The sequence below is a fragment of the Vombatus ursinus genome, unplaced genomic scaffold, assembly GCF_900497805.2.
Source record: "Vombatus ursinus unplaced genomic scaffold, bare-nosed wombat genome assembly UNPS02014773.1, whole genome shotgun sequence".
Classification (NCBI taxonomy): Eukaryota; Metazoa; Chordata; class Mammalia; order Diprotodontia; family Vombatidae; genus Vombatus; species Vombatus ursinus.
The window spans coordinates 37,093,024-37,108,001 of NW_020954551.1; the positions used below are offsets into that span (position 1 = coordinate 37,093,024).

The 14,978-nt window shown below is 38.7% G+C and overlaps 1 pseudogene; it reads left to right on the forward strand.

Annotated features, from left to right (window-relative positions):
- Window positions 1-1,640: 1,640 nt before the first annotated feature.
- Window positions 1,641-4,183, forward strand: LOC114044381 (annotated as a pseudogene).
- Window positions 4,184-14,978: the final 10,795 nt, after the last annotated feature.

Here is a 14,978-nt window from a genome sequence, read left to right on the forward strand (position 1 = left end):
ATACTACAACTTGTTCAACCATTCCCCAGTTGATGGACATTTCCTCAATTTCCAAGTCTTTGCCACCACTAAAAGAGCTGTTAAAAATATTTTTGCACATATGGATCCTTTCCCTTTTGCTTTGATCTCTTTGGGATACAGACTTAGTAGTGGTATTGCTGGGTCAAAGGGAATGTACAGTTTTATACCCCTCTGGGAATAATTCCAACTTGTTTTCTAGAATAGTTGGACCAGTTCACAATTCCACAAACAGTACATTAGTGTCCCTATTTTCCATATCCCTTCCAACATTTGTCATTTTTCTTTTTCTATAAGGGTTCTTAACCTTTTTGTTGCCATGCCCCTTTGGTAGTGTGGTGAGACCTGTGGACCCTTTCTCAGAATAATTTTATTTGTTTTTTATTTTTTTGGCTAGGCCGTGGGGTTAAGTGACTTGTCCAGGGTCACATAGCTAGTAAGTGTCCAGTGTCTGAGGTCGGATTTGAACTCATGTCCTCCTGACTCCAGGGCCAGTGCTCTCTCCATTCAGAATAATTTTAAATGCATAAAATAAAATACGTTGGATTAAAACATAGTTAACCAACTACTAAAAAAAAGTTTGTGGACCCCAGGTTAAGAACCCCTGATTTAGTCTAACACTCTGGTTTTACAATAGAGAAAACTATGAGGGTTAATCTCACCTGTGAGCTAAACCAAGTTTCCAAATCCACACTTAATACTATGACATAATCACACTGCCCATTTCTTGTTTAAAAAAAAAAATCCATAGAATTTCTTAACCAGGAATCAAGCTCATATATGATAATGTTTGATCTGCTATACTCTACTACTGTGCTCTACACCTTAGAATGTCTAATAACTCACATTTATATAACTCTTTAAGGTTTACAAAGAAGTTCCTTCCCAGAATGTCTGTGAGTCTTGTAATACTAGCATCTTCTCCATTTTAAAGGTGCAGGTACAGAGAGGGCTAATAGCTTGTCCATAGTCACACAGTGAGGAATTGCAAGAGCTGAGTCTCAAACCCATGACTCTGAATTCCCATCAATCTCGGTTCACTACAGGAGACTACTTTTCCAAATACTGCTGTACTTAATCCCTAGTTATAACTTAACCTTAGGCCACCCAGCCTGGATGCAGAGTAAATCTCTTCTTCCCTCATCTGGAATTTTCTCCTTGAGCTCAAAGAGATTACTTCTGTCATATTGAATGTCACTTGTCATCAAGACAATTCGTCACATCAGTGATACTGGCCACAAACATTTTGGGAAGCAATAAGACTAACCAAATTGATCCCATCCTTTGACTCAGGTATTCCATTGCTGAGACTACATGTTTTAAAGAGAAAAGAAGGCCTGACTGTACAAAAATAGTCATGGTTGCTTGATGTGTAATAACAAAAAGGATACTACTTTTATGCCCAACAATTGAAGATTAGCTGAATAAATGATATTATATTAATGCAATATTATCATGCTTTAGAAAGAAATATGAAGTGGGCAAGGAAATATGGAAAGACCTTTATGAAGCAAAGCAAAGCAAAGTAACATTTGTAGAACCAGTACTGTGTGCACACTGATTATAGATATATACTGAGACCAACATAGACAATGTGGCAGACAATCTGCTTTGGGCTCAGGATGGCTCAGGTATCAGTGTTCAAGGTAACTCTTTAAGATTATAACCTACAGAAGAGTTGCCCATCTGCTAAAGGTAAAGGTAGTTTGTGTTTATAGATGTGTACTTTTTTGTTTTGTTTTGTCCAGGTCTGAGATTTCATCAGGGTAAGGGAGCTCCTGATGAGGAAACTCCCTCTTCCAATGCAGATCATTAACTGTTCTGCAATGCATAATCATAAAAAGTTGCCTGAGACTCTGAGAAATTAAGTAATTTGCCCAAGATCACATAGGTGGTATGTGTCAGAGGTGAGATTTGAACCCAATCACCCCGAGGACCAGTTCTCTATCTCCTATGCCATGATACCTCATTTCTACGTATTAGTGAAAAGAAAGAAAGCCAAAGGCAACAGAACTTCAGAAAGATATGGAAAGAAACAGAGCAAACACATTTTTGTTGTTTGTGAATTCTTTTGGTTATTCTTTATTAAATATTTGGGGCTTTAAAAACAGTTGTCCTTGTTTTGTATGCTTATTTAATTTTTTTGTCTTTGTTAATGATCATAATATCCTCATAACAACTTTTCACAATAGTTATTATGTTAGTTATTAGTTACCAAAAGATCATTATAACTTTTTAAAGTTGGTATGGAAACAGTACAAAATAGAAGTTACTGTATGCTTTATCAGCTTGTACACAGCCATTGGTCATGACCCTAGCATGCTCAGCCCACGCTCCCTTTTAGGAGAATTTGCGAGGTCAGCATATTAATTCGTCTAACTATTCATTTTTTTAATGCTTACTGAGCCCCTACTGTGCTTTGTGCCAGTCACACCAAGAAGAATAAAACATGGTCCCTGCCCTCATGAAGTTTACATAATCTAACAGAGTGTGATCCCCAGACCCTTTCAGGGGATCTCTGGGGTCAAAACTATTGTCATGGTAATACTGAGGCATTTTAATGAGTAATACAGTAAAAATTCCACCCAAAAGCTCCTTCAGGGGTCCTCCATAATTTTTAAGAGTGTAAAGGGGTGAGAGCTCTGGCATGGCCCAGACTAAAGCCTGACTCTTGCCTTGACCTTAGCTACCAACTCTACTAGTGGTGAGCATTTGCATCTCCATCTCTCTGCTCCTGGCCATGCCCTGTGGCTGATGCCACATTAAATGTGCTAGAACTCACAGACTACAGCTTTGAGCAGTACATGGCCCAAATGGGTAGTGTCAGCCTCATGCTAGTGGAGTTCTTTGCATCCTAATGTGGATTTTGCAAGACACTTGCTCCAGAATATGCAGCTGCAGGAACCAGGCTAAAAGGAATAAATAGTTCCTTTAGCAAAGGTTGACTGTTCCTCTAACTAAAAACACATATAATAAACATAGAGTCTTATATCAAATATCTATAAGGAAATATGACTATCCCACTCTGAAGATATTTAGAAATGGTGAAGAATCAAATGTCTTTGATGGCCTTTCAACGGTCCACAGAATTGTCAATCATCTGAAGAAGTAGGCACCGCCCAACTTTGTTCCTCTCATGATTACCAAAAAATTTGAGAAGTTCATTAGGGGCAAAGCTGCTTCTGTAGTATGATTTCTTCAAAGACATTCAGTGATTCTCATTCAACGTTCCTAAAAACAGTTTGAGGGGAAAAGTACCACTTTGCATACACCAATGTTGATGTTTTAGTGAAGAAGTAGGATTCGAAGAGGGAGGACATCACTTCATTCTGCCTTCAACATCTGACTAAGTTTCTAGGAAAACACCGTGAAGGACAGAGGAAAAGATAACCAGTGGCAAATTTAAAAAAAAAAAGTCTTCCAGGAGAACATTTTTGGTATTAGTGTGCATGTGACAGAAGACACAAAGACAATGAAGGACAAGGGTCTACTTGAGGATGAAATGAAATGAATGCAAAGGGGTCCAATTACTGGAGAAATTGAGTAATGAAATTCCCAGAAGCTGGACAGAAACTCATTTTGCTGTTGTTAGTCGTAAAACTTTTAGCCAGGAAGTTTCTGAATTTGTCTTGGAAAGGCTCCTTTTGTTGCTATCAAAACTGGGAAAGGACAGAAATTTGTCCCTGTGATAGGAAGATCTTGAAGCAGTTCTTGCAGAATGACTGCATGACAGCTTAAGGAGATTAAAGTCTGAGTCTACGGCAGAGAATGAGGAGGGTGCTGTGAAGGTGGCTGTAGCTGAGCATTGATGAATTTGTGAATACTGATGAAGATGTTCTGATAGAACTTTGTGTCCCTGGGTGCAAAAACCTGAAGCCCGAATACAAAGAGCTGAGAGAGAAGCTTACAAAGACACTAGCATATTGTCATAGCAAACACAGATGCAATAGCCGGTGATATGCCTTCTCCAGGTGAAGTCAGAGGCTTCTCCCCCATCTACTTCTCTCCAACCAGTAATAAGCAAGATCCACAGAAATATGAAGGTGACCAGGAAATCAGTGTTTTTATTATTTCTATACAGTGAGAAACTATGAATACCCCTGTGATCCAAGAAGAAAACTCCAAGATCTTGAAAGTAGTGGCCAAAAGAGACCACTTTGTATGACTCTTTTACAAGGGGTGGGCTGGTGTCTCAGAGAGGAGAAAGTGTGAATGCTGTTTGAATCCTGTTTAATTTTCCCTAAGCTATTTCTTTAGGTGCCCTGTTAATGAAAATTCCAGGAATAATTGATGTTTGTTTGTAGTGGGGAGAAGGAATTATTTGTGTTGAGGGAATGCTGGAGAGATGGGGAGAGGAGGAATTGAGTTGGGAATTCTTTTCTGTCTTTTTTTTTTTTTTTTGGTACATGTAGAACACTGACAATAAATGACCTCACTTTTAAAAGAGTGTTAAAAGGGTCCCGAGACCAACAAGTTTGAGAACTACTAATCTAGCATAGAAGAATAATAGTTTTCATTGAGAGACAATCTGTATACTTGTAAGGTAAGACAGGTATTTATTTTTGTTGCCCTAGATGGTCTTTTAATTCTCTTACAAGTCCTGAGATTCTGGAATACAGTGACCTTATAAAAATTCATTTTGGTCATGTAGTATGGATACAAGTAAGCCTGATCTTCCCTGACATAAATGGAGACCGGACTCAACAAATATTATCATGAATAGAGATAGGATTTTTCACATGCAGAAGAAATCTACCTATTAACAGATGAACAAAATCTGACTGGCCAAAGCCTAAAAACTGCTGTTTGTTGTTTTACTTGTTTACAATTCTACTCCGCAGGACCCTTCCTAGCAATTTAGGACCATTTGAAACCAAGATTAGCATCAAATTCCTTGGAAGAGCTAGAAGGGTAATCAGATGTCAATTTACATCTGAATTGGGCTAAGCAAAATTCACTCCACAGTAAATATTTGAGTATACATAAATTTACATATAAATTCATCATAGAAAATGCTTACGGTTGCCTATAATTAAATTCATATACAAGTAAGTATTAAAATTAAAAAAATAATTTTGACTTATCAACTTTGGATATATTTTCAGATTTGGGATAAGATCCACCTGTCCATTTGAAGATAGATAGGTACAACTACTTGCAAATAGGCAGGGTTAGCACTAGTACTTGCTAATTTAAATGATTCAAATTCCTTGTTAATGGGATAGGGTCTAATATGAATGGTATGATTCAATACCATTTGTATTGTTTGTATTACCTGATGAAGGCAAGGGGATTGGACCAGTCATTAGATGATCACTTAAGATGCTTTCCAATCTACATTTGTATCACAGTTGTCATTGTCATCATTATCAATGACTATTGTATCTCCAGATAGCAGCAACACAGTCATAAAGGAAAAGGCACTGAATTGGTTATTATAAAATTCAGGCGCTGCTTCCAACTCTGACCTGTAGTGTGACCCTGGGCATACCACTTAGCTTTCCTGGTTCTTAGTTCCCCTGTCCATAGAGTGAGTGGATTGAATTAGATGAACTCAGAGATCCCTTCTAGCTCTAAAAAGTTTTATAGTTATCAGCAAATTAGATCTCACGCCAATTCCTATGATGTAGTTAATATTCAGCCTGGCTCTCCCTTTCTGTGCTCAAATATGCACCCTGTGGGGCCGCTGACATTAGAAAATCCTTCCAGATTATCTACTCAAATTGGAGTTTGTGCTTTTGGCGCTGATACTTTGCTGCATACCTTACTGCATGCCAGTCTGTGGAAGTGATTTATGGAGAAGTTAGGGAGCATTCCCCAAACATATTCACTCCTGGCCCCACCCTGGGCCTGCCCAAAATGGGATTCCTCAGGTGGAGAAGCAATTCACCACCTGAGACTATCTGATCTCTCTGCATGCAGGTTACCCTTTTTACATAATGTGGCTATATTTCTAATTCTAAGTATTTTTAAAGCACATTACCTTTTATTATATGATGACATATTACAAAAATGTGGAAGAGGGTTTTTTGACCTATAGGTCAGAAAACTAGGTTTGTTGTAGTTCATTGTTTATATAGACACAATCCATGAAACTAAAGGAAAATGACCTAAATTTTGTGATTTAACACCATGTAAAATATATGTTATATCATAATAGAATAAAAGGTAGTGTGCTTTAAAAACATCTGGAACTGGAAACAATCCACATTATGTAAAAAGGTTAAGCTGCATACAGAGTGACCAGTTTTAAAATAGAATTTGGTTATGTTGTGACTTGAAAAGATCCAAAAGGCATCAGATCCAAATAGGGATTATACCATTCTGTTATTTTAGTGGGTCTAAAAAAAAAAATCCTTCAATTAAGTAAAGTATTTTTATCCTAGGCCTCTCCTAAAATAGCAACACCTATTTATTTAAACTTTAGGGAAGGAGATTACCCAACAAGATTCAAGACTGAGTGGTTATTTTTAAACTAAGAAACAAACTCAAAAAAATACTGCCAGAACCCTCAGAAACAGACTGCTTAACTGAATCTAATGTTAATTGTGTTAAACTCATGCTCAAAAACCTTTAATGACTCCCCACTTACGAATGAATGAAGTATAGACTCTTCAACCTCTTATCGAAGGCCCTTCACAACATGGCCCTAGCTATATTCAAACAAACATTGTGCCTACTATGTGCACTTCTTATGATGTGGTGATCCTGGATCCTTGAACAATGCTGTGTTAATGGAAAGCTTTAGCAAGTCCTACCAAGCTGGAAAGGCTTTATTTAAGCATAGGCTCCATGACCAACTATATGCTTTTTTGTTGGAAGGACCAACCTAGCTAAATTCACAGATGCTCATCACCAGGTCAGCCTGAGATTACTATTTTAGCCATAGCAATTTATCTAAATTGGGTAGGGATTATAATCTGTGAGTGGACAGTATACCCACACCACAGAAATCATGTCTTTATGTAAGGAAGCTCTGTGCTAGGTGCTATGGAACATTACAAAGCTCAAATAAAATACAATTCTTTCTTTCATGGAAGGAAATTATAGTACATTATAGTGAGGGAGAGCATTCTGCCCCAAAATATTTTTTCCCCTGTATTTCCTCACTTTTAAAAAAATGATACCTGAAATCCCACCATTAGAAGAAATTCATTCCTTACTCATTATTGTAGAGGTTTCAGAAAGAGAGGCACACTAATGCATTGCTGGTGGAGCTGCAAGTTGGTACAACCATTCTGGAAAGTAATTTGGAATTATGCAGATAAAGGAAGTAAAATGTCCATAGCCTTTGACCCCCGAGGTTTCTTTGCTAGGCATACCCTAAGGAAGTCATTAATAAAAAGAAAGGCTCTCTGAAAACCAAAATATTTATAGCAGCGCTTTTTGTAGTAGCAAAAAAGTGGAAACAAAGTAGATGCCCATCAACTGAGGAATGGCTAAACAGATTGTGGTACATGAATGTAATGGAATATTACTGTGCTGTAAGAAATTATGTGTGTGATGAATCCAGAGAAGCATGGATTTGCAAATTGATGCAAGCAGAGCCAAGAAAACAACACACAATCACAACAACAATAGAAATGGAAAGAACAACCACAAAACAATTGAAAATGTATGTCTCCAAACTGCAAAGAGTAAACTTGTGAGCTTGGCCTCAGAGAAGAGACATGAGAAGATCCTTCCACAACCTCCTTTGGGGTGGAGGAAGCGGGGAGGAAGGCTGTTTCACAAAGTGTTCATATTACATATACTATCAGGTTGGGTTGGATTGGGTTTTCTACTGTATTGCTCTGTTTTGCTGGGCAGCGGGAGTTCTTTTTCTTTTTTAAAAAAATTATTTGTCATAACAGATGTCTCTGTGGGAGGCAACAAGGGTTATAGGGGAAAATTTAGGTGATATAAAAACATCACTAAAATTATTTTTTAAAGAAATTCTTTTGGGACTTTAAAGAAACTGTAAGAGTAGCATCATGGTATAATGAAAAGAGGGCTGCTGGACTAGGAATCAAGAGATGTACCAGATGAGGGCTGGCTATACCACTTATTTGCTTCGTGACCTTAATAATGTCTCTCCTACTGCCATTGCTCCTGTTTATGCTGCTGCAGTTGCCCAACCTTCCAAACTCCAAACCAAAGGACCTGCTTGAAGGGGAGCTAAGCCATCAGTATCTGTATTCCTGGGGACCAGTGTCCTCATATTTGGGAATGTATCTGGCTCCTCAATTTCTACCTATTTATCTGGGAACTGTAATCAAGTCACCACTATCATCGTCTCTACAAAGGTTATATTAATGCACTGCTCTGTTGTTCCATGCATTCATCTTTGTGCCTTTCCAGAATATAACTCATTTCCCTGGTCGTTGTTCCCTTATATCCAGTGTCTCCCCCATTAGAATATAAGTTCTTTGAGGGTAGTCAGTCAGCTAGCATTTTTAAGTGCCTAATATGTACCAGGTAGGTGGCACAGTGCAAAGAGCACTGGGCTTGGAATCAAGAAGACTCATCTTCATGAGTTCAAATCTGGCCTCAGGCACATACTAGCTGTGTGACCCTGGGCAAGTCACTTTAACCCTATTTGCTTCCATTTCCTCATCTGTAAAATGAGCTGGAGAAAAAAATGACAAACCGCTCCAGTATCTTTGCCAAGAAAATCTCAAATGGGGTCACAAAGAGTCACAACTGAATAACAATAATGATGTGCTAAGCCCTCTGGGTACAAAGACTAAAAACAGTCCCTGCTTTCATGGAGGTTATAGTCTAGTGGGGAAGACTATGCAGACAACTTTATCCAAACAAGATGCATTCCAGATAAACTGAGGGTAGTGTCAGAAGGAATGCACTAAAGTTAAGTGGCTTCTGGGAAGGTGGGACTTCAACTGGGACCAGAAGGACTAGAAGGAAGCCAGGGAAGCCAGGAGGCAGAAATGAGGAGAGAGAATCCTAGGCATGGGAGATAGTGAAAATGCCGAGAGTCAGGAGACAAAGTGTTTCAGGGCCAGGACTGTTTCACCTCGATTTTATATTTGTGTGCACATTGCTTAGTACATAGTAGACACTAAATGCTTTTTATTCACTTGTTATATCAGGAAGAGGATTTGAAGGATGACCAAAATATAAAAGCTATACACATCCCAATTAACTTAACCACTTGACGACTTCTTGTTGTACTATGGAACTCTGGGTGAGCCAATATCAAGGTTAGCTTGATAAGTAGACAGAAGAATGCAGCTGGCTGATTTGGTGAGTAAAAGGTTCCCCCATTATCTCTCATGGTACATGAAATTCCACCATTAAAAATATTATTTTTCCAAAAGAAATATCTATTAACATGCAGACTTTTTTTTGGAGGGGTTACCCTGAGGCTTACACCTCAACAGGTACCAGTTGATATCTCAGACTCAGGTTGTTAGGTTGGAAGGGACCTTAGAGATAATCTGGTACAGTCTCCTCATTTTCTAGAGAAAGAAATTGAGGACCTGAGGTGAGAATTGGCTTGCCTAAGGCAAAGGCAGAACTAAACACCTGGTCCTCCTAGTTCAGTACTTTTCCACTATACCTTACTGGAAAATGCCAGGGGGAAAATAGGGCAATTATAAGCAGAAGGATGGCAATAATAATACTAAAAATAATAATAATAAAACAGAAGAACTATGTGAAAATGGAGAAGACTGTGGCACAGACTAAATAAGGAAGACCCAGAACCAAATGAATATAGTAGCCCAGTGTTTGATAAACCCATGAAAACAAACTGCTAGGGGAAGGACTCTCCCACTCAACAAGAAATGCTGGGGAAACTGGCAAGCATTTTGTCAGAAAATAGGTTGAGACCAGCATCTTAAATCGTATTCTAAAATAAGCTCCAAATGGACAAATAGTCTAAATGCCGTTCAAAAAATTTAAAAAAGGAGATAATTTATAACTAAACAAGGGATAGAGGAGATCATAGAAAATAAAGTAGAAAATTCTGATTATGTAACATTAAAAAGCTTTTATACAAGTAAAGCAACCAAATAAGAAAACTGGTCAAGTAGGGGTGGGTGGGAATCAATCAAATGTTTCTGATAAAAGCCTGCTACCCAATATATCTAGGGAATTGACATAAATGTATGAAAAAGAGGTGTTGTCTGATATATAAGTTCTGAAAGGACATGTACAGTTTTTCAAAAGAAGCGATGAAACAACAACTTCAAAATCACTAATAAGAGATGCAAATCCAAGCCACCTTGAAGTTTTATAACCTCCCAAATTTACAAAGGTGATCAAGATTGAAATAGTCAGTATTGGAAGGATTAAAATAAAGACAGGCACATTAATACATATTGGTAATGTAATGAACTGGTCTAGCTGTTCTAGAAAACAATTTGGAAATATCCAAGAAAAGTCACTAAACTATTCTTTGATTCTCCGTATGCTCAGTCCCCCATTGTTCTATATTTGCTCCACATATGCTCAGAGAAATCTATTTGTGGAGTGGAGTCAAAGGTGGTGATGAGAGAGTAGGTGGAAGAAAAAAAGAGACTCAGAAGGCGAGCACCACCCATGTTCGAAAGGTAGAGGGTAGAGTGGAGTGAGATTTCTACCCCTCCCTTCTGGGGCAGTACAGTAGGCAAACTTTTCCACTGTATACAAATAAGCTCTCATAGACGCAGTTACAATGGAATCCCAGAGTTTGAAAAGCTTAAAGAAACTTTAAAGAACCTTCAGGGAACTTGCGATCATTAGTCTGTCACAAGTTCAGTTCCCAGGTTCATCCTGTTGTTGAAAAAGAAACCTTAAAAATATAGAGGAAGCCACATGGCATTTGAGGGACAATAGATTTGCAGGCAGCTAGGTTGTGCAGTGGATAGAGCACTGGGCTCGGAATCAGGAAGACTCATCTTCCTGAGTTCAAAGGTGGCCTCAGACACTTACTAGCCAGGTGACCCTGGGTGAGTCACTTAACTCTGTTTGCCTCAGTTTCCTCATCTGTTAAATGGGCTGGAGAAGGGAATGGCAAACCATTCCGGTATCTTTGCCATGAAAGTCCCAAATGGGGCCATGGAGAGTCAGACACAACTGAAAGAACAAAGATTTTTATAAAAGGATCTGAATTCAAATGCTGACCCTACTACCTACCTACTGTCTGTTGCAAGGCCAGCTCTAAATCCTAAAATGTGGTGAATCTCAGAGTTAGAAGCGAATTTACAAGTCTTCTAGCTCTACTCCTCCTAAGTTCTATACACTATCCCTTCATCCAGTTTATGTTGAAACACCTCCACTGAATGACAGGGAGCTCACTATGACTTCAGGCCAACCTTCCCATTTAGGGCAGCCTTAATTATCAAGCAACTCTTTCTTATACTTAGCCAAAACTCGCCCCTGCCCCATCAATCCTAGTTCTGTCTTCTAGTACAAAGTAAAATAAATCCATTTCTTAAACCACCCCCCAAATATTTGAAGGCTATAATCGTGTGACTCCCCAATTCTCTTCTCTATACTACACATTTCCCTTTAATAGTACCTCATCTGGCGTAGTTTCTAGTCTCCTCACCATCCTGGTCATCCTGCTCTGGACAATTTCCCTTCTAAAAGATGGCACCCAGGTTGGCTGTGATCTGTCTAGAGCATGGTATCATGGAACCACTACGTCTGCTGTTCTAGATTCTAGCCTTTTATTAATGTAATATTGCTTTTAACTTTTTTTCATATCATTCTACTAATAAGTTCTTAGGTCAGCACACTACACGCATTACAGGCAATCCTTGATTTTGTAACTCAAGGTGTTCCTAGAAACTACTGGGTCATTGTAAAGCAGACTAACCATATGTTGCTGAATTCACCTGTCTGTATGTTTAATGTCATTGGCAGAAACTACAGAATGAGCAGTTGAAGCAGTAAGAGTTCCCTGATGTTTATAGGTACAAAAATCTTCAGTAATTCTTCATTTCTGATCAAATAAATTACAAACCCCATAGCCTAGTATTCAAGGCACTCCACAATCTGATTCTAACCTAACCTTCCAGCCTTATTTTATACTTTTCTTCTTCATATTCTACACTCCAGCCAAACTGGACTCTGGATGAATGAACAAAAATGCATTTATTGTTTACTGTGTGCTAAACTCTGTGTTGTATAGCAGATACAAATACAAAAACAGAAAAAGTCCCTGCCCTCAAGGAGCTTACATTCTGATAAGGGAGATAGATGGCTAGACAGACAGACAGACAGACAGTCAGATAGATAGATAGATGGATAGATGGACGGATAGATGGATGGATAGATGGACAGATGGATGGATGGACAGACAGATAGATACTCTTCCCTGGTCATTCTATCAATCAATTAATCAATCTATGAGTGACAAGGAGAAGTATTTTTGTTTAGAAAGTTGAAGAAAAAAAAAGAAAGTTTCAGGGATGGAAAATAAATCGACACACCCTTTTCAGTAGCTAGGCAGAGCTGAAAAGGGAGTGGGATGAAACAGATGCTCAGCAGCAGGGTGGCTGGTCAGAACACAACTTTTGTTGTTCAATTATGTCTGACTCTTCGTGACCCGATTTGGTGTGTTCTTGGCAAAGATACTGAAGTAGTTTGCCATTTCCCTCCAGCTCATTTTACAGATGAGGAACTGAGGCAAGCAGGGTGAAGTGACTTGCCCAGGGTCACTGAGCTAGTAAGTGTCTGAGGCTGGAATTGAACTCAGGTCTTCCTGACTCCAGGCCTGGTGCTCTATCTACTTCACCACCTAGCTGCCCAGATGATGACTAGAGTAGAATAAAGCACATCTGAGGGCTTCCTTCATATAGGAGGCCAAGTGGGGCAGTCACTTATAGGGGGAGGGGAATGACCAAAACAGGGTTCCAGACTACTTATTATTCTTCAATCTTGCCCTGCCTTTTCTCTTCTATATTACTGTTCAGGCAAATGTCCATGCCAGGAACAAGCTCTTTTACCAAATCCCTCCATTGAAATCCTTCTTTTTCTTCTAAGCTCAATTCTGGCATCACTTGACATCTCCATGGATTCTTCCCTGATCCTCCAGTTCCAAATGTTCCCTTCTTCCTTGAATCTGTCATACTATTCCACTGAGTTTCTTATGTATGTACTTTTTTTTTTTTTTTTTAGTTTTTAGGCAATTGGGGTTAAGTGACTTGCCCAGGCTCACACAGCTAGTAAGTGGCAAGTGTTTGATCTGAGGCTGGATTTGAACTTAGGCCCTCCTGACTTCAGGGCCAGTGCTCTATCCACTGCGCCACCTAGCTGCCCCTTATATATGTACTTATTACATTCAAATATGCATTATAGTTATTTGTATACATTTCTCTGGTATTGTCTCTCTCTCCTTTCTTTCTCTCTGTCTCTGTCTCAATCTGTCTCTCTTTCACAGATATATCCTCACACATATATGCATGCACACACTAGATTGTAAACTCCCTAAGACCTAAATATGTATGTGATTTCTCATCTTTGTAACTCTATGACCTAGAATATAGTAGGCATTTAACAATGTTTATTTCAATAAATTGAATTTAAGTGCTTTTTAATCAGCTCTGACCAAGTGGATACAGAAGCAAAAAAATGCTGCCTGCACAGCCTTTGTGAATATAAACAACTTGAGGTGAGGTAATTTAGTGCAATGGAAAAAAAAAAAAAAACTCTAGCTCTGGACTCAAAAGGCCTGGGATTGAATCTCAGTTCTGATAATTACTAGTCTTGAGCAAATCACTTAGCCTTTCTGGGTCTCAGTTTCCTTCTGTGGAAAATGAACAGATTGTACTAGATGACTTCTAGTTTCCTCTATCCCTACCCCAAGCTCTAAATCTATTCTGTGAGTACAGGAACTGATTTAAAAAAAAAAAAATCTTTATGTCCCCAGTGCACAGTGCACTAAACACTCATATTAGGTGCCTGTTGACGTCAATTGTGAGGTGTGGCACATTAACTGATAAATGAGAATTGTCCTACCTTCTTTTAACCTCTGGCTTTCTTTAAGGCTATCCAGGTAGCTTTAGAAACTTTGGGCCCTGGTACTTAGCCTCAATAAATAATTGATGATAATAAATTCTATAATCCACTAACAACTGGCAAAAGAACATTTTTTCCTACATCTTTCTCCTTCATGAACTGATACAATGGCCATTCAGTTATTAATGCTAGGTAAGAAATGAGGCAGAGAATGGCCCCTTTTACCTAGTCAAAAAAAACAGAGAAATATCAATTTGGGAGGGGAAGATCCTCAGGGTTTCTGGCTAAAACAGAAACAATTGCTATTTACACTCACTCTGAACCTTCAGAGCCCAAACAATGAGTCAGACAGGACTGAAACAACTTGGAATCCTCTAAGGTTACTGTTAAAAGAAACATTAAATGTCAACTATTTCCCCTTATTTAATTGTCATTGTAACAATATAATTATAATACCTAGCATTTATATAAGTGCTTTATGGTTTGCAAAGTGCTAAACAAATATTATCCCCATTTTACAGTTGAGGAAATTGAGGCAGTCGGAGGTGAAATGACTTGCACAGAGTCACACAGATAGTAAGTGTCCAAGGCTGGATTTTAACTCAGATCTCCCAGCTCTGTGCCTTAGCTACCTCAGTGATCATTATATCATCACTGTTTATTCATATTTGTTAAGTTAGCATACATTATACATCATAATACAACATTCCAAATTCTCCCTCTCTGTCATTGTACAGATGGGCCCCCATGCCTGCCATGCCCACCTCCCACCTCTGCCCCAGGCTTCCAGGCTTCCTTCAGGTGCCACCTCTGGCACAGACTCTTCCCTGATCTCCATGATACACCAGCCCTCCCCCCAGATGTTCATTTTCTCTCCTTTTTGAAATTATTACTCAGTATTACTCTAATAGCCTTTTTAATTACTTCTCTGGGTACATGCTGGATGCTTTCTGTACATACAAATTCCTTGAGGGCAGAAACTGTTTTGTCTTTAATTTTTGAATTCCCAGCAC